At 38.2% G+C, this 23,795-nt stretch overlaps 1 long non-coding RNA gene across 1 annotated transcript; it reads left to right on the forward strand.

Moving 5' to 3' along the window:
* The first annotated feature begins 4,013 nt into the window (after nucleotides 1-4,013).
* LOC104590862 (uncharacterized) lies at nucleotides 4,014-5,345 on the forward strand. Its single transcript, XR_734176.2, has 2 exons — nucleotides 4,014-4,549; nucleotides 4,719-5,345. It is a non-coding gene; the product is annotated as an uncharacterized LOC104590862 (long non-coding RNA).
* Nucleotides 5,346-23,795: the final 18,450 nt, after the last annotated feature.

Below are 23,795 nucleotides of genomic sequence, written 5' to 3' on the forward strand. Positions count from 1 at the left end.
TAGAACCACCACGTAGTACTTACGTGATTACAACTAGTCACCTCATACAACCCCTACTCCGTAATCTATCAGAAACTTCATCGCCAGATAGTAGGTGGACACGACTACACGAAGGGCGTGCAGAATGGGCCGACCTAAAATCGCATTGTAGGGGGACAAAGTCACCACCACAAGGAAGGTGTGCTCGAAGCACACTAGGTTGGGCCACATTCCTGCTGCAACTGGAACTGTGATTCGTCCAATGGGTCCGACCACTTCGCCGATGAATCCTACCAGAGGTGAATCTGTTGGCTTCATATCACTTTGTTGTAGCTGTAACTTCTCAAAGGATTCTAGAAAAAGGATATCTACGGAACTCCCTGAGTCCTCCAGTATATGATTTACCTCGAAGTCGTTGATTAACTTGACGACAAGGGCATCTTCATGCAGGTACCGTATCCCGTGATCATCATCCTTAGTGAAATAGATGGGCTCTTTGATCCGAGGCCTCTTCAGTGGGTTTTCTGCTTCATGTTCAAGCTCCCAAACTGAAGTTTTGCTCACTATTGTTGTACACCCCGCAACAATGGACCCGCTGGTGATCATGTTGATCACCCCGCGGATCGGTCTATTTTCAGGCATATGCTGTTGCTGCTACTGCCGGGGTGGCTGGTCATTTCTTCTGCTCGATTCCAGAACATCTTCTCTAGTCGCTTGGTGATCTCCCAACTCCCTACCATCGCGTTGGATGTATTGCTTCAAGTAGCCACAGCGGATCAACTCCTCAATCTCATCGCATAGGTTCCAACAGTTCTCAGTGGTGTGCCTGAAGTCACGATGGAAGTGACAGTAGATGTTTGGGTTTCTAGTCGTTGGATCTCCCCGCATCCTGGGTAGCCACTTGAGGTAACTGGCATCCTTTATTGACATCAGTATCTTACCTTGCTTCCTGTTGAGGGGAGTGTAGGAAGACCTTTCAACTGGGGGGTCCTAGATTGCCGACCTAACCTAGAACCCCGAGATGGAGACTTACTCTTCTTTTGTGGAGACCTACTTCTCCTTGGTGACTTACTCTTCCTTCGCCGATGCTTACTGCTGCTAGCTTCTTCGTCTTTCCTTTTCCTCTTTTCTCCTTGCGGGGCCTCAATGTTAGATCTAATCCTATCCTATCCTATCTAGTAATCTCAATCTTTTATCTTTCTAGAATTACAATTGAAATTTAAATCTGATAGGACTCTTTAATCTCGAATTCGAGTTGGGCTTCTTTAACAAATTGGGCTGCTACAAGGCTTCTCTGCGAACTGGGCTTCTGCGAATTGGGCTTCTTGCGAATTTTCTCAGACTTCGGGCCCGATTTTGACTGTGGTGCAGTCAGAATCTATCAAAACTCAAAACATGAAAGTTGTATAGTTGTTTCTTATCTCTCCAATGCATCTTAAAGCATCTCAATCGGAGTTCGGATGGGGGAGTTATGCCCAGATTACTACACGGCGCCGAAACTATGAAAATTTACCCAATTTGCCTTGTTTTTCTCCTGACACTTTCTTTCATGCCCTGAATCGAAATACAAGAATAATGAATCCAATTAAGTACTAATTAAGTATAAAAAACTGAATATTTAAGGACAAAAATATGATAATTTTTATTCTTATCACATAACACAAAATTCTAAAACTTTAAGAAACATATGGAAAATAAAGCCTTTTTCCATCTAGGGGCAAGTCAGTAATTCAACCATCAAGGTTAAATGGGAACCTAGGTTGTCATAATCAAATGATAGAAAATAAAAAAAAAAAACATATACAAATGCAAAAGCTTTGTAGAAAGAGTTATTTTATAAATGCTAGAAATAAAATACATGCAAAATTTAAAAATTACTAAAATCCAAACCATTTTTTGTCTAAGTGGCAAATCAGTGGTGCATTTGTCTGCGTCAAATGGGCTGATCCATGTTATAATTAAAAAAATCAAATTTTGAAAAATATATAGAAATGCAATATTGTTGCAAAAATTATAGTAGAAAAATTTTGGCAAATCTGTAACTTTATATTGTCATAATATTAAACAACAGTATGTGTCACACATGAGAACTATTGTTATCAATGATGGAAATGGCTTAAAAAAAAAGCACAAAGATGATTAATGTCTAACTAATTCCCATGCATTAACCGATTCAAACATGTTAGTGATTCAATTAATTAGGTCATTAGGCGTTAACAGTGCATGTCAACATTAAGTGGTTTGGGTTGAAACATGCTCATGAATTTGTCTATATGCCTAGTCAATCAGTTTGACTACTAGGTTCAACAGCAAATTAAAAACATTGATATAAATGAATAGGAAGATTTAAAGGAAGGTCTATAGGCCAAGAGGCAATACAAATCACTACTATACCATGCTTTCATTACTTGTCTTTGTTACATAAATTCACATCGTATGGTAATCATTCATCTGCCAACCGTATAAGAGATTTGTTCAGGCTCACTTGTTGCAAGGGATGTTTCAGATTAACAGCAAAATAAAAAAAAAAAATTATTTGTAAGGAACTAATTAAATTATTATTTGGATCTTCCATTATCACCTTAATGCCCTTCAATATTATTGGACATTTTCATTCTGACACAAGTATAAGAAAGCCACATATATATAAAAGGCCTTCGTTTTTATTAATAGAAAGAAAAGGTACAAAGATAAAATTGATTTTAAATGAGCACATGAAAATCATATTGTCAACATAACCTTTAAAACCTGATGGAGATCAGGTAGTCAACAATCAACATATTAAGGTGTGTGTGTGTATTATTAGTTGAATTTATTTAAATTGTTAGAAAATATCTAAGTGAGATAAATGGTGGATCAGGTAGATCTGAGGATGGAAATCAATCTGTTGTTGATTCTCATTGATTTTGGCACATGATGCAATAGTATGATCATGGTGACAAGTATGAACACGGTGTTGAATCTTGGCTGTTGATTTTTTAATTGCTGAAAGGGTATCAGACAAATTTGTTATGATGGTGGATTTAAATAATTTGATGGTTATGGACTTAGAGGGTGTTTGGTTCCATTTATGTTTATTGAGTAAATGTTTTGTACTTATGTGACTGTAAAACCGAGAAAAACAATTAATGAGGGTGTTTATGACATATAGGCGCCATTAGTTACCACATTAGCAAAGTGCCAATAAACGCATTTCAGGAAGTTCCAAAATGAAGTTTCCTGAAATGGGAGAGGCACGTAATGAGGCCTTTACTGATGGTGTGCCTATGTGGCAGCATTTACTCAAAAAACATAAATGGAACCAAACACATACTTAGAATTGGCCTCCCACCGTCGTTGGGTAGAAGCTTAATTTGAAAAGGTCTAATCGAGCTAGGCAAGGTGTCTTGATGGTGCCATTTTTCATATCGATAGTTTGGATTTTGCATTTATTAATATGCTTTCGTAATTGGCTGTGTAATTTTGAAACCTTTGAGTGAATTTCCAAGTCTCAAACTGATCTAGAAATAATCGAGCCTAGTAGCTTTTTCTGTTAAAGAAAAAAAAGGAGTAAAATAGTAGAAACTGATAAAAAATACACAATTCTAATGAGTCTGGATTTCCTATTCACAATAACTCTGCCTATATCTACCCACATAACATCACAGTCACACATGGAGAACATCTCATCCCTTTACGTGTTATTATACATGGAGAGATATTCCCAATGCACAAAGATAGTGTTTGTAATAGGCGTGAATAGAATTTTTGGAGGAAGGAGATCCAATGTCAATTCTAACACACGCTACTAAGTATTATATTATTTATCTACAAATTTTACACCGGATTGATTTCCATCACATCATCAAATTAATATACATACTAGTAAAAAAAGAAGAATGTGTGATGAAAGAGGCTGCTAAAAGCTTACTGATACATTTATTTACTTAATATAAGCCTCATTCATCCACGGATGAGCTCAATGTATCTTCTGATTTTGGTGTCTAAGAAATTCTATTTAATTACCTCCTCCCACCCCAACCCCCCTCCCTTTGGCAGTTGAAATAGAGAGCAGCAGCTGGTAGGCCGAGGTTGTAAATCTCAGTAAAGTCTGGTGTTGAAATTTTGACGCAACCCTGGAGCATACACTGTCTGCCTTCCCAATTGCCTAAACAGTGCAAACACAAGACGGTGGATCCCAGCTGTTGGATTTGGGCTCTCATAGCACACTATCTCATTCCCTGCTGGAACAATTAATATTGTTTAAGCTTAATTATTTAAAGCGTTCTAAATTATATCTTCCAAACCATATTTAAAAAGGGCTCGGATTTTCTATCCACAAGTTGTTCCTACATTTTATATTTCCTCGTAATTATAGCTGTGCATGGGCAATATCTCCTTTCGTGGAAATAATTAGTATCCAGAGTGACTTATGTAAAAACTCAATTTTGCCTTTACCTTAGCCCCTCCTCTTTTAATTTTAATTTGGGCTCAGTTTGGAAGGGGAGTACAAATAAAAATATATATAATGTAAGGTATTATATATATATGAGATAGGATGATTCGTGGCATCCTCTCCTTTAAGAAAATGGTATTCACACGTGCAACGAAATCTCTCTCTTTGTTTTTCATTTTGCAGTTTTATATTAGTGTCCTCTCTCTTTCTCCCCTTTCCTCTCTCCCTCCATCCCTCTCTCTTCATTCTTCCACTACTTTCTTCCTATTTCTCCTTTCTTTCGGTAATAGTTTCCATGTTGCAGTGTCCCACAGCTTGACGGATGCATTGCCTCCACCAGCAACTGCTAGAATGGCACACTGAAAGAGATCAAATGCATTCAGTGGAGCTGGGATTGGCGTTGAATGGGATGTATTTGGCGAAGAAGCCATGTTTGTGGGTGGAGTTGTGGTGGCGAGCTTCGTCGCAGATATTCTCATCGGCGGGGCGGCGGTGCTTCAGGACCGTCGAAGGAGATGAGGGTTTGTTGGTATTTGAGTGGTTAGGCGAAGAAGCACATTTTATGATGATAGGGTGGTTGTAGACTCTACCATTTCGATGGATGGGTTTTGGTTTTTTCCGGAGAGAGCAAGGAGAAGCCTGAAACAATGAACACACTGCAACGATATCCACAATGGTATAGACACTCCACACGTATGCTAATAGTATGTGATGGCGCACACCCCTCGTTCTCTTTCTCCCCTTTCCTCTCCGCACGTATCAACACTTCCACTTTCTAGTATGATGTTGTAAACAAATGAAATTTCCGTAGTAGATATTTAAAGTCCTATTAATGTTGTTTATCTTAATTTATACAATTGTTAAGGTAGTCTTTCTTTCTTTTGCTTTTTTTCTTTGCATCAGTTGGAATTGGTTTATCTTTTATATTTAATTATTGATGGCTTTTGTTTGTTATATTTCTTGTCATTTGATTCCTTGATCTCTGATAGTTATAGTTACAGGTTATTGAACTCCTCATTCCCTTGCAAATTGTGGAAATGTATCATTTTCTGGGGCATTTTGAAGAGTGTCTGAAACTTGATATTGCAAAGAAAATCCAAGATGGAAATAACCAATAGGGAATCTGGCAGTAATAAATTAGAAGAAAATCCAAGATAAAGGAAAAAGGAAGAATAATTGTTGTGTTAGAACTATGAAAATATTAAAGGAGGTAGAGAATTATCAGAGAAAGCATAGAAAAGATATTTGCGGAAATCTCCTGTATAACAATTCACTAAAACACAACACAACTTCAAAGCGTAAAACATAATGACTACCAACAGAGAGTTGTGATCAAGTCATTGGGAAGAGCCCTTAATTTTGAAAATCTGACTAGATTGAACTGGAAAACTATCTGGTTCCCAGCGCAATCTACTAGCTTGTTTGGTTCTTGCTTTTTTGGTCAACTTGGTGGTCTAATCCAGTTTTTGAAAACATTTATCAGTGTAACAGAGCAAGCAAGATGGAGAGAATGTTTTCCTGCATAAATAGGAAAATAAGACAATGTACACGCATACAAATGAAGATGGGCTTGGAATATGCAAACAAAGACATTTTGGTTTGGGCCTTGCTTTCTTTCTCTGCCTCTCCCTCTATGATCTGTCTTTGTCCTCCATATTTCCATTAAAACACAGACTTGCTTATTTGATTTAGTTTAGGGACCTTAGTAGGACAAAAGGGTTGAGTGAACTGTTTTTTGAAGTTATTGTTCCACTTTTCCATTCATGTTTCCTCATTAGTTTGGAGTTAGGTTGATGCCTAAAGTATACCCCGGGTCTTTTCTATAACACTAATAATAAACACAAAATAAAACAAAGAAAAAAAGAAAATATATCAACTCCCACGACTACTACAAAATCATATATCAAAAGATTCCTACTTATATTCTAAATGAATCACAAAATTATAGAGCATTTCTTAACAAAGAAATGATCAACCCAAGCCTGTCCAAGTTGCACTCCTCGAACATATTGCTAGAGGTGTTGTATCTCACAATCATGTGCACCAAATTAATCCCACATCTGGCCTGATTATCTCAATTTCACACGGCTTCCATTAGCCCCTGCGAAGCAGGGCCCCCTGCTAGAGTTCACGGCCACCCCATCATCATAAAATGTGCTTCTTTGCCTGATCACTCAAATACTAGGTTTGTTCTATACGTGCTCAAGAAGAGATAGAGCAACCATGTACACCCAACCGATCCCACATCTGGCCTAATTGTTTTTAATTCACACGGCTGTCATTAGCCCCTAAGAAGCAAGGGCCCCTGCTAGTTTGCAAGTGTTCAACGGATAAATGGCAAGTGGCTAGCTTGTATTAAATTCCCCACTGGTGTGACTTAAAAAAAATAAATAACAAAAGTAATATTCATTCAATAACCAACGCAGCTGTCTCTGGCTTCCCGTTCGCATGGCAAGTGAAACAGAGCCGAAAGCCCTATGATTTTAGTTTTCTCAGGCAGCGATGGTGGAAATGGTGGGAATTATATATTTCGTGGTTTTAAGGAGCGGTTGTCATCTTCATTTGAATGGCAACTCTAGATTTGTCATCTTCATTTGCATGGCTAACATTAATTTTCCCCCTTTTCCTCACTCAAAACTTCTCAAATATTTGTTGCTCTTGATTTCTAAATTTCGGTATATGTTTGTTATTAATGGTGATGGAGTAGTTTCGATCACCTATTCCATTGCCATCCAAGTTCTACTAAAGCAGGTTAGAGAATGAAAATCTATTCATCAGATATCTCACCTAACAGCTCAAGTTTTATAGGTTGAATATTTATTCGACATGGTATCAGAGCCTATTTGATTAAGTGGTCCAATGATCTTCATCACCCCATTATAATTATTCCTAATTGTATTAGCTTTTACCTTGTATTAAATTGTTTTAATTTTTACTAAATTTTTATTTAGTGTTAATTTTTCTTGTTTTTATATGGATTAGGGGATTTTTAATTAATAATAATTAAGATTAAAACTGATAATTTTGTTAACTTTTTAAATTTATCAACAAATTTGTAATATCATTAATTTTTTTAAGATTTAATTTTGAAACTAAAATTTTCTTACTCTTTTATTGTTTTATTAATAAACATGTATTAAATTTATTTTTAAATAAAACTTCTATTAATAAAACGTTCTTAAAATAATTTTTATTAATTCATATTATTTTCTTCCTATAATTTTTATAACAATATTAACTTATTTAGTTAGCTAATTATATAATTATCTTATTATTTAATTATATAATTTTTAATTTAATTAATTTTTTCTAATTAATTAATGTAATTAATAGTTTTCTACTTTAATTAATAAAAGTAAGTTAACTAAATAAAAGTAACTGGTTAAATATTAGGCATACACAATGTTAACTAAATAGCGATCCATTAATCTTAATTAATGAATTTAATTTAATTAATTAACATAATGAAGTTAATTAAAGGTAATGACTTTAAGCCAATGAAATAAATTGAGTTAAAACTGATTTATTTTTGAAGTTAACTATTTGAAAAATTATGTAGTTAATGGCTAATTATGTTATCATTAATTAAGTAGTTTTAATATTTTAAAAATAGTCAAACAAGTTACTTGTACGGGTGATTGGGTTAACCCTCATTTGTCTTTAAACGGGTAAACAATTTATGGAACTATAGATAGTTGTATTAATTAGTTAGATTAACCCTCATGTTTGTTGCTAAATAAAATCTTACTAAGTAGAGCCCTATTTTTGGAGATAATTTAGAAGGAATTAGAGGGAGCTAAATATAATTAATTTAGAAGTTCCTATAAATTAGACGTATAAATGGTTGGACTTTAGTGAAGGGAAAGGATAAATAGGAATTAGAGATAATTTAGGAGAAAATAATGAACTTGATTTTGGAAAGGAGAATATATAAATGGGAATTAGCAGCTAATTGAAGTATCTATTGGTTGTTTATAAAAATGTCAGGAATAAAAATAAGGGTCATTTATTAGAACACCCCCTATAGTTTTACAGATTTACTTAAACTTACCCTATAAGGGGAATTAGGTCAAAACATCCCCTATAAAGGATGTTTTAATAAATGACCCGAAAAACAAATACTTCCTTATTATATATATATATATAGTCAAAACCTACTTCGGGTTTTTAGGGGAATTATGTGAAAACATCTCCTGTGATATGAACATTTAAGCTTGTAAATGCATGAATGTAAAAATTTGCTTCTTGTTTTAACTTACCAAAAGTTGCATCGGTTCCTACAGGAATGTCAGTCACCAACCTAGAGTGTTACAGCAAGCCAGTTAGTACAACTACGATGAACTAGTTATAATTTATTCAGAGATTCACATAGAACACACACATACACAGATCATGCTTTGGCTTGGACTGAGTAGGATGGCTAAATGATATGGTTTTCTCCAACAAAAATAATGTTTTTTGAACATCAGCTCAGTTTGTTAATTTGCGGTTTTGTTCTTCAGATTTGATTTTGCCTTATTTTGTGAGAAATAAAATAGATAAAATTAATGTGATCTCCACTCCTAATATAAAAAGAATGGATGTAGTATAATTGTTTCTTCTATCTACTGAATTCAAAAGGTGATCCGATGCGCTGGGCTATAAGATAAGATACAGTTGTTGTACTACTTGATTGGTAAGAAAGAGCAGTAGTAAGAACTGGAAGACTCTTATATGTACTGCTGTAACCCTCTCTTCCACTACGTACCGGTGGACTGTTGCACAGAAAGGTCGACAGAAGCAACATTTCTTTAGTTTGCCCTTCAAGCGCTTAGCTTCTTCTAGTGGTCGGGCGGCAAGGACATAAAGTCAGTTCAATTGCTAGCCTAAGCCAAGAAGGTACAAACGAAGTGACAAGCCGGCAGAGTGGCTTTCTTTGCGCCTCTTTTCTTAGCGTGTACAGTTTGCTTGCATATGCCGCCTTAGGCATATCTCTCTTTTTTAGTTTCATGCTAGCCTAATGAAAGCTAGTGTTTTAGTAAACGTATATAAGCAAGCAGCTGTTTATTGTATAAGCAATTCTTTTGTGGCTACAAGGTACGTGCGTACCGTGGAGGTTGGTTGAAGATGATGTTACGCGGTGTTCAGAACCAGCCTTGAAGTGAATGAACAAGCAAGGAAATGAGACGAGTCTTTCTTGAACTATTTCATAAACAGATCTTCCCCTTAATGATAGGTTTTGAAAAAGGCTTTTCATGTCATTCTCATTTAGGTCCGATAAAGATCCATCCCTCCATTGTTTCCTTTTCTCTCTTTCTTGAAATGAGAAATGAAAAAATATGGATAAATGCATTTATCCAAATAACTTAAGTCTTTCCTAGGAAATTTTTACCCGGATAAATAACATATTATATGTAAATATTCACTAATAAAAGATCTACGTACATTCTCAAGTCAAAAGAGAGTGAAAGTGTCTTTAATTACATCACCTATTTTAGCTTGGAAGATCAGTCTCCCAAACATCCATCGGCAACACCTTTTTAGTCGTATATCATCTAGCTAGTAATTTCTGTTCATTGAATTTCTCCAACTTTGGATTACATTCCAACTTTAAAGGGGACCATTGACATATGTAATGGATGAATTTCAATATAAATAGTTTTGATCCGTCTCATAGCCATGCTAAAAATTTAAACCAGGTGATTCATCCAGAAGTAGGGCATTTTTGGTATTAGGGTCAGATAACCAAAATCCTATTAGGGTATCCTTATTAACAGTTAATCAGGTGATTATTCCCTCTTATCCTTTAACTGTTTTGCAATACCAACTTAATTTTAGAGGTTAAAAACTTAGGGCACTACTTTAAATATATACTGAACACAGAGAAAGAGAGAGAGAGAAATTGGAACATAACCAGTGCAAATACTCTCTGAGGTTTGGATCACTTGGGCTTGGAGCATCAGGATCGACCATTACTACAGCCATATATAACCCACTTGAAACCACATATATATCGTGTGCAATAAAAAACCTCAAGCTAATAAAACTTATAGTGTGTGATCTGGATGCTTTTAGTCGGAAGGCAGTTCGAACGTGGGATTGATCGGTTTGGGCACTCAGTTCTCTGAGTGTCATTTTGCAATTTGACATCCGAACTGCTTTCTAACTAAGAACATCCAGATCGCGCACAATCAAAAACCATAATGAATTAATGGAAGAAACATCACTTGCATTCCATACACACGGATAAGCATGAGTAGATCAACCACAGCAGATGCAGGAGATGATATTTAAAGCAACATAGAAGAAACCCAACCAATCAAAGTAACAGGATTTAGAATTAGAATTAGGACTCACCAGCGTGTAAAAGGTCCTGAGATCATCGCCCCCAACTTCGACTCTAGGTTGGTGTACCAAGGCTGAGGGCCGAAAGTTATATCCATTGTTGACTTCCCTATGGTTGTAAGTTATTAAAAGAGATATGGATCGTTCAAAAGGATCCAACACATCCCCTATTACACGACCAACAACCAAAGGATCCATTACCCTAGACATGATGGTATACGTGAGTGGGTAGAAGTAGAACCCGGTTGGACACAAATGGTAATATGGATGTATATCTTGAGAGAGGTAGGTAGCATTATATATATAGGCTACCATCCGTGAATCATGACCTTTGATATATTACTGTGGCCCCACCTTAAAACTATGAAATCACAGCCTTCCGTGTATTAGCCTAGCATCTCCTTCTCTTCTACTTTTATTCTGTGAGTGTCACTGGAATCTACTTTTTTATAGACCCTCAGACGTTAATGAATGCCAATATCAGCAGTTCTGTTAGATATAGGTGGAGTTTATCTTTATCATTTCAGAGATATCATCAATGATGCGTTTTTCTTTCAAAAAAAAAAAAATATATATATATATATATATATATATAACTCAAATGCTTTTTGTTGGTAGAAAACTCAAATGCTTATTAATGCTAAATTTGATTATATGGAATTAATTCTTCCGACCACTTTGACACATTCATTCTGAGATAATAGTGATGTGCTAGGACTACATTCCTGATCTGCATTGTTGCTTTTGGGTAGAATTCATGATTTTAATCTTGTCATATTCTACTTTCTCTATAATCATCTTCAATACCATGGTTTTTTTATCATATATAACATTTTGATTTTTTACCTTTCTCCTTGATTGATTATACAAAAGAAGTAAAGATTTATTGAGCACTTCGTTGATGGATAAATAATCAGATTGAACATCATCCTGAATTAACAAAACAATAAAAGGAAAAGAAATCGAGCTTTGGTACAACGCCCACCACTGAGGTGCTTAGAAGGGGAAAAAAAATTGCTTCCTTAAAATGAAGGATGCTCGTATTATCTTCTATCAATTGACCAGATATTGGCTCAATTCAACCCAATCTAATATAAATTCACTGTGGATGGATCAGATCCAATCCAATCCAATAAATACTTTGGACCGCATTAAGTCTGGACTGGTCTAACTGAATGTCTTATTGGTCTGTCCAATCTAATCAAATTGATTTTGATTTGGACGAATCCAATCTAAAACCGGTCCATTGACACCCCTACTTATATACCAAGAATTGCATCTTTACTTTTCTATGAACAGTGAAGGAACAAAAACAAAGGCTGATATTAAGTCCTTCGCCTTGATGTGAAATATGTTAATAAAAGAGCACATTATTTAAAGAGGTATTTTTGTAAGGTATATCTGTCAAATGACGTCTAGGGATGAAACGTCTGTGGCTTCAGGTTCCCAATTTGTTGAAATTTTAATGGAGAAGGCTAAAAGTGCTATGCATCAAACAGTGTAAATTCTTCCCAATTTGCACATTTACAAATGACAATGACAAGAGACAATCATTTGACTACCACCAGGATGGTTCGCAATTATCATCTAAGAATATTAGACGCCCTTTTACTTGTATAGTTGTATGACAATTTCAAAGTGTCCAACAAAAGAATTTCTTAACTACCAAACTAGTGATTTTCTGAACTAGTACCCCACATTTTTAATTGTTTGTCAAACATAAAGCCGACATTAACTTGACACTTAGTGCAAAACTAATATTCGTCTTTTTAAATTCTGAGATCCAAATTGAAGCAATCAATTCTCATTCGTTGTACAAATGCCTTTTACCATCAAAAGCATTCATAAAAAAGCAGCTCATAGATCACGAAAAGATGTTATGATGTTTTTTTTTTTTTTATTTTGTGATTCAATAGCAATCAATTCTCATTCTCTTTTACAATCAAAACCATTAATAAAAGCGGTTCAATAAATCACCAAAAGGTGTAATAATGTTGCAACTATATCTGACTAATCTATGTATCACGTGTTAGATGTTGTATGTCCTTAGCTCTAATATGATTCATGTACATATACATTTATTATAAATAAATAAAAGTACATTATTGTTTCATGTTGATATTGGTATGTTTCTATGAAATTACCCTTTAAATTGGATACTTATGAGACTCGTGCTAGTTTAGAATGTTTTCAGCAGTTGGATAGACTTGGGAAATTTATCCTACCAAGGCTGATACTGATGTGCTGCCAAAGAAGTTGGGGCAGTTTGTTTCAACTGTTAGGGTTTGACCCAAAGCACATGCAGTGTGTGTTTGGTTGAAACACTGAACCCAGACTGGGCTATCTTTGATATACCAATCAGTGAGATCCATTGTGGGTCAAAACCTTGGGTATGTTGGGGTAGTCTGAGAATTCACCTAAGTGGGTGATCATAGTGATAGGATCTCGACCCTTTAGTCGGACAAAGTGAATGATAAGGCTTACACTCTCTCTGATGGAAACCTAAATTGTCGGCAGTGGATTTCAACTGTGTTTGAGATTTGGTTTTGCAAAATATATTTATATGCTATATATATTATGTTTTATGAAAAATATTTGCAAAATATTTCAATTTCCAAGATCCATCCGAGCAGAGATTGTGACATTGCACCTTGCAGCCAAGGGAGAGGTCCTTCCCTGTCCGGTAGTGTTTGATCATTATGGGCCGAGAGGTTAAGTGTAAGAGACCATTACAGAGTTGATTACCAAATGAGTTTTATCTTACTTAAATCCATTATCCTTGGGTCTTCACAGGATGACTAAACTCAATGATCATTTAAGTGTAAATGTTGGGCCCATTTTGAGCCCAAAGTGATGTGCTCAGACATTGCACCTTGTAGCCAGGGGAGAGGTTCTTCCCTGTCGGGTAGTGTTTAATCATTTTGGGCCGAGAGGTTAAGTACAAAAGACCATTACAGAATTGATTACCAAATGGGCTTTATCTTACTTAAGTTCATTATCCTTGGGTCTTCATAGGATGACTAAACTCAATGATCATTTAAGAGTAAATGTTGGGCCCATTTTGAGCCAATGGTGATGTTCTCAGCGGTTCATTATGTTTAGCAGTGAATTCAGCCAACCCTTTTCACAATGGCTGGGCCGAACCCATGTGGACTTATGTGAGGTCATTATGGGGTCCCACACCATACAAATCAGGCTTAAGTTGGCCATGCAACACCCTTGGATCGTGAGCCTTATAACTGATGGGCCTAAAGCCCATAATTAATATGATTAATTAAGATTAAGTTGTCATGTGACATGGGACGAATCTGGGTTTGGAAATGGGTATGGAGCACCTATCCTTTTAAGAGGATAAAGCTTATCTTTAAATAGAGCCCAAATCCAAATTAGATTTGGACAATCTCCTAATTTGATAAGGAGAAGTCCTAATCAAGGAGACCCTCTCAATTCTATTATCTCTTTCTTCTTCTTTTGTCTTCCAAGAAACCCTAGTTCGACTACTACTTATTTGGGACTGATAGAGATCAGTTTTTCTTTGATTTGTGCAAGAAAAATCCAAAGGAATTTCGTGCTCACCTCCCCAGTTCGACCCAAGCAATTGGATTGTAGTTTTTCTGAAAATTGCGTTACTGAACCGGCTTCAGGAATACACTATGCCATTTTTAGTGGAGGCTGGTTTTATGACTGATTTGGGCATGAACATCCATTTTAGGATCTATGTTTGTGGTATCCATATCAGGTGCACATCTCCCTTTTTAGTTGGTTTCAAATCTGATCCGGTTCAGTGTAAGACCGGTCCTGAAAAATGCAACTTTTCATAACATAGGGAATTCGATTATTGGAAGGATTAGGGAATTTTTGAAATTTTTCCCAGCCATCTAGCATGGTTCGGCCATCCATATGGGGGACTCTAACCCTTTTTATAGTGGTATCAGAGCATTAAGTTCATCCCTTGGACTGAACCAAATCAGATTTGAACCAAAACTCAAATTGGCAAGAACTAGTCTAGTCGATTTGAGCAGTTAGCAAAAAATTCTAAGAAATCGGTTCTCAGAATGGGTGAATGATCTGAATTTTTGTGAATATATTCTAATATATTATAGAATTGTTCTATTATGGATTCTTGAATTCTTGGGCTGAAAGTAATGGAGATCGAAATCTTAATTGCAACAAGTTTTGTGTACACAAAATTCATTATTTTGATTATGTGGTTTGTAATTAATTATTTTCTTTTCTAGAAAGAATGCACTAGGTTTTTCTGATGTAAGAAATAGAAATTAGGGTTTTTCTATTTTTTTACATCAGAGAAATTATTGGATCGTGTGGACAAGACAGAGCTTGCAGATGGAGATTGATCTGCAGATTGCAGTTTTCGCAGGATTGCAGTTTTGTCCATATTGGATTCAGACCATCACACTATCAGCCCTACCTATTTAATTTGGTTTATTTGATGTTTAGATTGTAAATCATAACTGAGAAATTTCAGATCACTACATATGTGAATTGATGCATGTTTTGGACACCAAACCCTATGCCGATTTGACCTAGTTTTGGTCCAATATTGTTGGGTCGAACCTATAGTTCTTTGGGGTCTGATCATAGCCCCTTGGATCATGGTTTAAGTGACCCAAAACCAGTTTTAGGCCAGGGGTTTGATAGCCCATTGCATGGACCAATTCAGCGCATACTTGAAAACCCCTTTTTGTTAGATTAAAGCAAGACTAGCCCATTTCAGCATGGACTGCTATTTGAGTCGAACTGCTTTTTGCAGTTTAGCCCATATACCAAGATAAAATTATTAGATAATTTGGTCCATTGATGTGTTGATCATGTGTTAATCTAAATGGATATGGGTTTTACAAGTTTTAAATTGATATGGATCAATTGTGTTTGTATATGTAACGTGCTGAATGGATGTGATGCCATAAATGCTTGGCCCATTGATTGACTTATGTGGCTCTCTGCGAACATCATGGCTTAATGCACATCATTGTTATGATGACCATAGATCATCATTGCATGATCTCCTTTGTCAATGGCCCCCTTAATTAGCTTCCTCCCCAAGAGGAACCTCACGGGATCCCTAGCCCATTAAGGGCCCATTTGAATCTTACTTTATAAAAGTCAGTGGGAGCCACTGTGGTATGACCTAAATTTGACCTAGGGACTAATATACATGTTCCCTTGTAATTAATATAAGTACAATGAAATAGGGAATATCATAGGATGATTTCTCTAAAGGCCTTTCGTCATTAGCATGAAAACGGGTTGAATTGGTGGGTGGAGATGCACCATAAAATTAGGCTATCCATTTCACTAAGACAGTTGGTGGGATTGCTTCATGAGATGATAGGGGCGTCATAGACTAGTGGGAGGGGCCTATCCTAAAATGGAAGAATCTTCCACAGTACCTTGGGGCTCACGATATAATAGGTATGCAGTTACCATACAGAAAGGTTTAACCTAAAATGACAATGAACCTTGTCTGATGGAGGCCAAAGGGAAAGCTCGTTTGATGGGTGGATATGTGATCCTTCACAGTAAGTGGTGGGGCTATGGTCCCATGCACCTATTGAAAGAATTGTAGGATCCATCTAATGGACGCTAAAAGGTTGCGGAATGGGTGGGCGAATTTCAAAAATTTTCCTACCTTCTCCCAACTGGGAATCATATTCCCTAAATTTAGAATACTATATTCAAGGATCTTACTTGAACCATAATCGAACCAGATCTGAACCAAAAAGGAAAATGGAGGAATATACCTGATCCGAAGAAGCAGTATCTCCCAAAGTTGGTGTTCACGCCCAAAGAAGAAACCAAGATCCGCTCCTGCTGAAGATGACACAGCTGTGGATGGAACGGAACCAGCAGGGTGCGTCCTACACACTAGATCCTTCGAAAGAATCCTCTGGAAACTATGAACATTGAATCTTTCTTAGTCTTTTTCGCAACACTAATGTCAAGAACTGATTTCTTGACTCCCTATTGCTGCAAAGATCAAATCTTGCAAGAGGGAATGGCGGTGGCTGGAGGAGAACTCTTGGGACGAAGATGGCTGAACTACTTCTCTTCTCTCTGGAGTCTGTATGAGATCTAATCTCTGATTGCAGGATAATTTATTGCACTACTAACCCTTGGTTCGAAATCTGATGTATTTCTCTTGGGTTTCTCCTCCTTTCTTCTTGATTAAGAAACCTCCTAATTAGGAGTTATCCCAATCCAAATCTGTATCTAGATAGGGGATCATCTTAATCCTATCTACAGATTAAGTTAGCTTACTCCTGATCTTATCAAGAGGTTACCAGATTCAAATCTGTTTTGAATTTGGTCTCCCAAAGTGGATAAGGTTAAAGGCCCTATCCTTTTACTAACATTAATCTCAAATTCGCCCCATATATGGGTGATCATATCAGCCCAGCTCAAAATGGGCTTTTGGCCCATTAAGTGTTCAGTGTTTAACTAGTTTCCAATCTCCTGCCCAGTTGGGCTTCTTTGTATGGCGTGGGACCCAAGCATTGATCTACACACCAGCCACACGGGTTCGGCCCAGCCGAATTCACTGAAAAACTCAGTGAACCCCTAAGTCCATCACATGAACCCTATGGGCCCAACACTTACATTAAGTGGTCCCTGGGCCAAGCCATCTTATAAAAACCCAGGGACTGTGGGCAGGTGCAAGATTAGCCCATCAGGTATTATCCTAAATGGTCTTACACTTAACCTCTCAGCCCTTAATGATCAAGCATTGCCCGACAAGAGAGGACCTCTCCCTCGGCTGCAAGGAATAGTGCCGCACTCTCCACTCACATGGATCCCGGGAATTAAAACCATTTGCAAACATTTCGAAACCGTACATATATATATAAATATATTAATTTTGCAAAACAAAATTCCAACGATTAAAATCAACTGCCGACAGTTTGGTTTCCATCAGAGAGAGTGCATTCCCGATCATTACCTTTGTTCGACAAAGGGGCTGATCCTGTCACTATGATCACCCACTCAGATGAATTCTCAGACTGTCCCAACATACCCAGGTTTTGATCCCCATCTAAGGATCTCAACGATTGGCATATCAAAGATAGCCTGATCCGACACCTAGTGAAGTGTCATAATCGAGTCTAGGGGTCAGGTGTAACTTTCCAGTTTTGCCCATCTATCTCTAAGGTCCAGGGCAATACTGGAAATCTGGTCCGGTTCAAGGATTCGAGTAATCCCATACTGCATGTGCCTTGGGTCTTACCCTGGTGGCCGAGACAGGCCATCCCAACACTTGGTGGCACACCAGTATCAGCCTTGGCAGGATAAACCTCCCCAGACTTATCCAATGGCTGTGAACATTTAAAACTAACACGAGTCTCTATAAGTGTCCAGTTTTAGGGTCTTACACAGAATTAAACCAAACAACATGAATCAAACATGCACTTTATTTATTTCCACTAAATAACAAAAGTACATCAAATCGAATTGAAGCTAAGGGCATCCAAAACTATCTAACAGCTCCCACTTGCACTTAGGTCCAATCTGGTACAAGCCGGAGTCCCATACTTTCCACCTATTTCTCAAACACCTTCTGTGTTAGTGGCTTAGTCAATGGGTTTACCACATTATCCGCTAATGCTACCTTCTGAATTAGTACGTCCCCTTTACCAACGATCTCCCGTAGTATGTGGTACTTCCTCTCGATGTGCTTTGACCTCGAGTGGGCCCGAGGCTCTTTAGCTTGGGCAATCGCTCTATTGTTGTCACACAACAACAGGATGGGTGATGTGCTGGACGGTATCACTCCCAATTTGTGTATGAATTTCTTCATCCACTCGGCTTCCTTGGTAGCTTCACTTGTGGCAATGTACTCGGCCTCGGTTGTGGAATCTGCAGTAGACCCCTGTTTGCTGCTTTTCCAGCAAACAGCACACGATCCTATCGTGAAAACATACCCAGATGTAGACTTTCTATCATCTGAATCCGACTGGAAATCGGCATCGGTATACTCTAGAACTTGCAGTGAACTACCATCGAATACCAGACAAAACTCTTTTGTCCTTGGAAGGTATTTGCGTATGTTCTTCACAACAGTCCAATGCTCCTGCCTTGGGTTGGCCTGGAATCTGCTTACCACACTCACCGCCTGAGCAATGTCTGGGCGAGTGCACAGCATGGCATACATGATGCTCCCTACAGCTGAGGCATAGGGAACGTCTCTCATGCCCTCAATCTCCTCAGAAGTCTTGGGAGACATTTTCTTGGAGAGAGTGACACTTTGTGCCTGAAAGGAACGTTTCCTTTCTTGGAGTTCTCCATGCTGTATCTTTTGACAATTTTGTCAATATAAGCAGCCTGGGATAATCCAATTATCCGCTTCGATCTATCTCTATAGAGTCGAAGACCCAGTATATATGAAGCTTCTCCAAGATCTTTAATGGAGAACTACTGTGACAGCCATACTTTGACCGAAGTCAACATTCCTACATCATTCCCAATGAGTAGGATATCATCCACATACAACATCAAAAAGGTGATTTTATCCCCACTGGACTTCCTGTAAACATAGGGCTCATCCGGATTCTGCTCAAAGTCAAACGTTTTGATGGCTGAATCAAAACGGATGTTCCAACTCCTAGAAGCCTGCTTAAGTCCATATATGGATCTATTGAGTTTACATACCATGTGTTCCTGACCAACAACAATGAAGCCTTGCGGCTGCTGCATGTAGATATTTTCACTAAGATCTCCATTCAGGAACGCGGTTTTGACATCCATCTGCCAAATCTCGTAGTCATGGTACGCTACTATAGCTAGCAGGATCCTAATGGATTTAAGCATGGCCACGGGCGAAAAGGTTTCCTCATAATCGATGCCTTCTTTCTGAGTATACCCTTTCGCCACCAAACGAGCTTTGTAGGTCTCAATCCTGCCATCGGGGCCCTTCTTCCTCTTGTAGATTCATTTGCAACCAATTGCTTTTACCCCGGAGGGCGGGTCTACTAGAGTCCAGACCCCATTGGTCTCAATCGAGTCCATCTCAGCTCTCATGGCCTCCACCCACTTCTGGGAATCTATGTCTAACATAGCTTCCGCATAAGTTACGGGGTTTTCCTCACTAGTCAAGGTTTCCACCAGGTAACTATCCTGGTCATAACCATATCGGATTGGTGGTCTGGATACCCGGGTGGACCTTCTAGGTTGGTCACTACCTGGAACTTGTGGGACATCTCCCACTGCTCCTGAGCTCTCCTCATCAAGAACTATTTCCTGACGATGGGTGTCCAGGTTGTATTCGGTTTCTAAGAATTGGGTGTTTTGACTGCAGAACACTTTCTGCTCACTTGGGTCATAGAATAGATAACCCACCGAATCTTTTGGGTAGCCTATAAACAGGCAACGACTGGTTTTGGATTCCAACTTGTCCGCACTTGTTCTTTTATCGTGTGCAGGACAACCCCAAATCTTCAAGTGTCTTACACTTGGCTTCCTTCCGGTCCAAAGTTCATATGGAGTTTTCGGAACTGATTTGGTTGGAACCCGATTCAGCATGTAGATAGCAGTCTCTAATGTGTATCCCCAAAAGGATGTGGGTAATTCTAAGCGTACGAGAAGTAACCGAACCATGTCCAACAAGGTCCTATTCCACCTCTCTGAAACACCATTGAGTTGAGGTGTAGCAGGAGGAGCTAGTTGTGATACTATCCCATTGTCCTTCAAGTAGTCCCTAAATTTGTCAGAGAGATACCCGCCACCTCAATCCGATCGAAGGGCCTTAATTTCTCTCCCTAACTGTTTCTCGACTTTCTGTCTGAACTCTTTGAACTTTTCAAAGGATTCAGTCTTATGTCTCATTAGGTACACGTAACCATATCGTGAAAAATCATCTGTAAAGGTGATGAAATACACGTGTTGATTTTGTGTCCTAACACTCAGGGGACCACATACATCAGTATGTATTAGGTCAAGTGTGCCTACAGATCTTTCAGGCTTACCGTGAAATGGCCGCTTAGTCATCTTACCTTGTAGGCAAGGCTCACAAGTGGGATGATTTTCTATGGTTAGAAAATCCAAAGGACCAGCCTTGTGATTCGGTCAACATCGATGTGGCCAAGTTAGTAATGCCAGAGGCACGTGGGATTTACTGTATCACGATTCCTTTTCTTGGGATTTTCGACCGACATAGTTTCGGTTAGGTTAGTTTCCAGAGAAGGATGTAGAACATAGAGACCGTTCTCCAGTTCCCCGCATGCGATGAATTTGTTATTCTGTTTAACAATAATCATATTACTAAAATAAACAGTATATCCATCAGCACACAGTTTAGAAACAGAAATTAAATTTCTTCTCAAGTTCTGTACATAAACACAGTTTTTAAGTACAAGTACTCCTTCTCTAAAAACTAATTCTACGGTTCCTATCGCCACAGTTGCAACACTTGCAACCATTCCCAAGAATAGTGTCACTTCGCCTTCACTCAATCTTCTGCAAACTTTGAACCCCTGCAGTGAGTTACACGCATGAGTTGAAGCCCTAGAGTCAACACACCAGGACACAGAAGTGACTAACATATTAGTTTCTATGACACAAGTTTCGATGTTACCTTTCTTAGATTCCAGGTAGGCAGGACAGTTCCTCTTCCAGTGGTTGGTCTGCTTGTAGAAGTGACAGACATCAGATGCCTTGTTCTTCTTCTGCTTCTTAGGATTGGCAGTTTTCTTTTGGGGCTTCTTTGCCTTTCTCTTTTTCTTGCCCAATTTGTTAGCTTCAGCTAGCATAACCACAGGCTCATCCTTCTTAAGTAGATCCCCGGCCCTCTGCAACATATTGCTGAGTTCCTGGACGCTGACATTCAGCTTATTCATGTTGTAGTTCATTGTGAACGCATTGAAGGAAGAGGGCAAAGAATTTAGGATGGCATCCACTTGCTTGCCAAGATCTAGCCCGGATCCAAGAGCTTCTAGTTCGTTAATGTATCCCATCATCCGAAGACAATGGTCATGAACTTTCTGCCCCTTGGACATCTGTGCGGTCATGAACAATTTCAGGACCTTCTGTCGAGTAGAATGGTTCTGCTCTTCATACATTGTCTTTAGACTATCCAATATGTCCTTGGCTAGTTCGATCTGATCGAACTGCCTCTATATTGAGTTGTCTAGTGAGGCAATGACAAAGCAGTGGGTTAGGGAGTTCTTATCTTCCCAATCTTGGTAATCCCTCCTACGAGCCTCAGAAGCCCTATCACCTGGACGCTCCGGGGCAGGATTTTTCACGACCTTATCTAACTTTTTAGAAGTTATGACCAACATAAGATTTCTGTACCAGTCGGCATAATTTTGGCCCTTAAGCTTATTATCATCTAGAAGCTTTGTGAATTGACCGTTTGCCATTTTCTGATAAAACAACAAAGACGTTAGTCCACAACCTTAGTTTCATTCATGTTACCTACATAGATATGGTTTTTAATCTATGTTCCATTGCCATTTGTTCATCTCTGAGATTTCCCTCCTTTCTCAGTAACGGAGACGATGAAATGTCTCTGGAAATGTGGGAAATCACATGGGGTGCGTGAAGCCAACTGTTTCAGCTGCATAACCCCACCACCTTTCTGTGACGGATCATATCCACTCATCAAATGAGTTTCCCTTCGGCCTCTGTCAGACAAGGTTCAGAGCCGTTTTCAGGTAAACCTTTCTGTCCAGTGAGTGCTTACCCATCATATTCAGGTTATGCCAAGGTACCGTGAGAGAGTTCCCATTTTCTGGTGAAGCCCCTCCCACAGCGGTCTATGACGCCCCTATCATCTTATGAAACACTCTGACAGATCCATCAGCAAATGGATAGCCCAATTTTATGGTGTGTTTCCTCATTACTGAAGGACCCATCATTGTGCTAATGACGGAAGGCCTTTAGAGAGTCCATCATATGGATCTCCCTATCACATACATTCATATTTGCTGGAGGGAACTAAATTACGCCCTAGTTCTAATTTAGGTCAAACCAGAGTGGCTCCCACTGACTTTCATAAAGTCAGATTTTTGGTGGGCCTTAATCGGCTAGGGGTTCCGTACGCATCTCTTTTCAGGGTGGTGGGGCCCACCAAGCAAGGAGGGGTCATCCAATGACCTTAAGGGACACCATGGCAATGATGTGCATTCAGCCATGGTGTGCGCAAGAACCACTAACGAGTCTTCATGGGCCAAGTGCTTATGGCCCATGCTCGCAGCACATCAAACATCCATTCATCACATGTAAAAGGAGGAATTGATCCAATCAATCAACTGCTGTAAAGCCCATTTAAATAGCCCATTTAAAAATCTAACATTAACAATTACTGTCGACTAGGTGTATGGGCTGAATCACAGTTAGCAGTTCGGCCCATATAGCTTTTCTCGCAATAGTAGGCTTTTGCAGTTTTAACCCTTTAAAACTAGGCTTTACAGGTGGGCCGAATTAATCCCTGTAATTGAACATCAGATTTGGAACAACAAGTGTGAGAAAGATGGACTGAAAAACAATCCCTTTCGAACCCTAGATTCGGTCCAAACAGTTTTGGTCCAATCTAGTCCGAAATGGTCCAAAACTGATTTTCAATTCAAGAATTAATTCATGAAAGATCTGAAATTAATAATCTTGATTTTAAACAATCACAAATCAACTATGGACTGTTCGCACCACCTGCAAAATAGAGGTTAATCACTAATGTTGCAGTTTCACAAACTGCAAATCGCAGGAAGCGATTTCTCCATCTGCAAATCTCCAGTGCCGCCATCTTCTTCCTTCTTCTTTAATCAAGAAAAAAAATAACAGAAATCCTATTTCTATTAATTAATTACATTCTTGATCAAATCCTATACATTCAGTCTAGAAAATAAAAAAAAAATATTTACAGACCGAATTAAATGAAATAAATGAAAAAGGGTGCGCAGACCATCTGCGCCAAATCTGCACTACGATCTCCAGGTTCGAACAGTCCATTAAATCAAAATAAATAAAGAACAATTCTAAATAAATTTTGAATTTAACAAAAATTAATTTCAGATCAATCGCCCTTTAACAAGAAACCATTTCTTGA

Source organism: Nelumbo nucifera, chromosome 1 (assembly GCF_055504915.1).
Source record: "Nelumbo nucifera cultivar China Antique chromosome 1, China Antique-T2T, whole genome shotgun sequence".
Taxonomy (NCBI): Eukaryota; Viridiplantae; Streptophyta; class Magnoliopsida; order Proteales; family Nelumbonaceae; genus Nelumbo; species Nelumbo nucifera.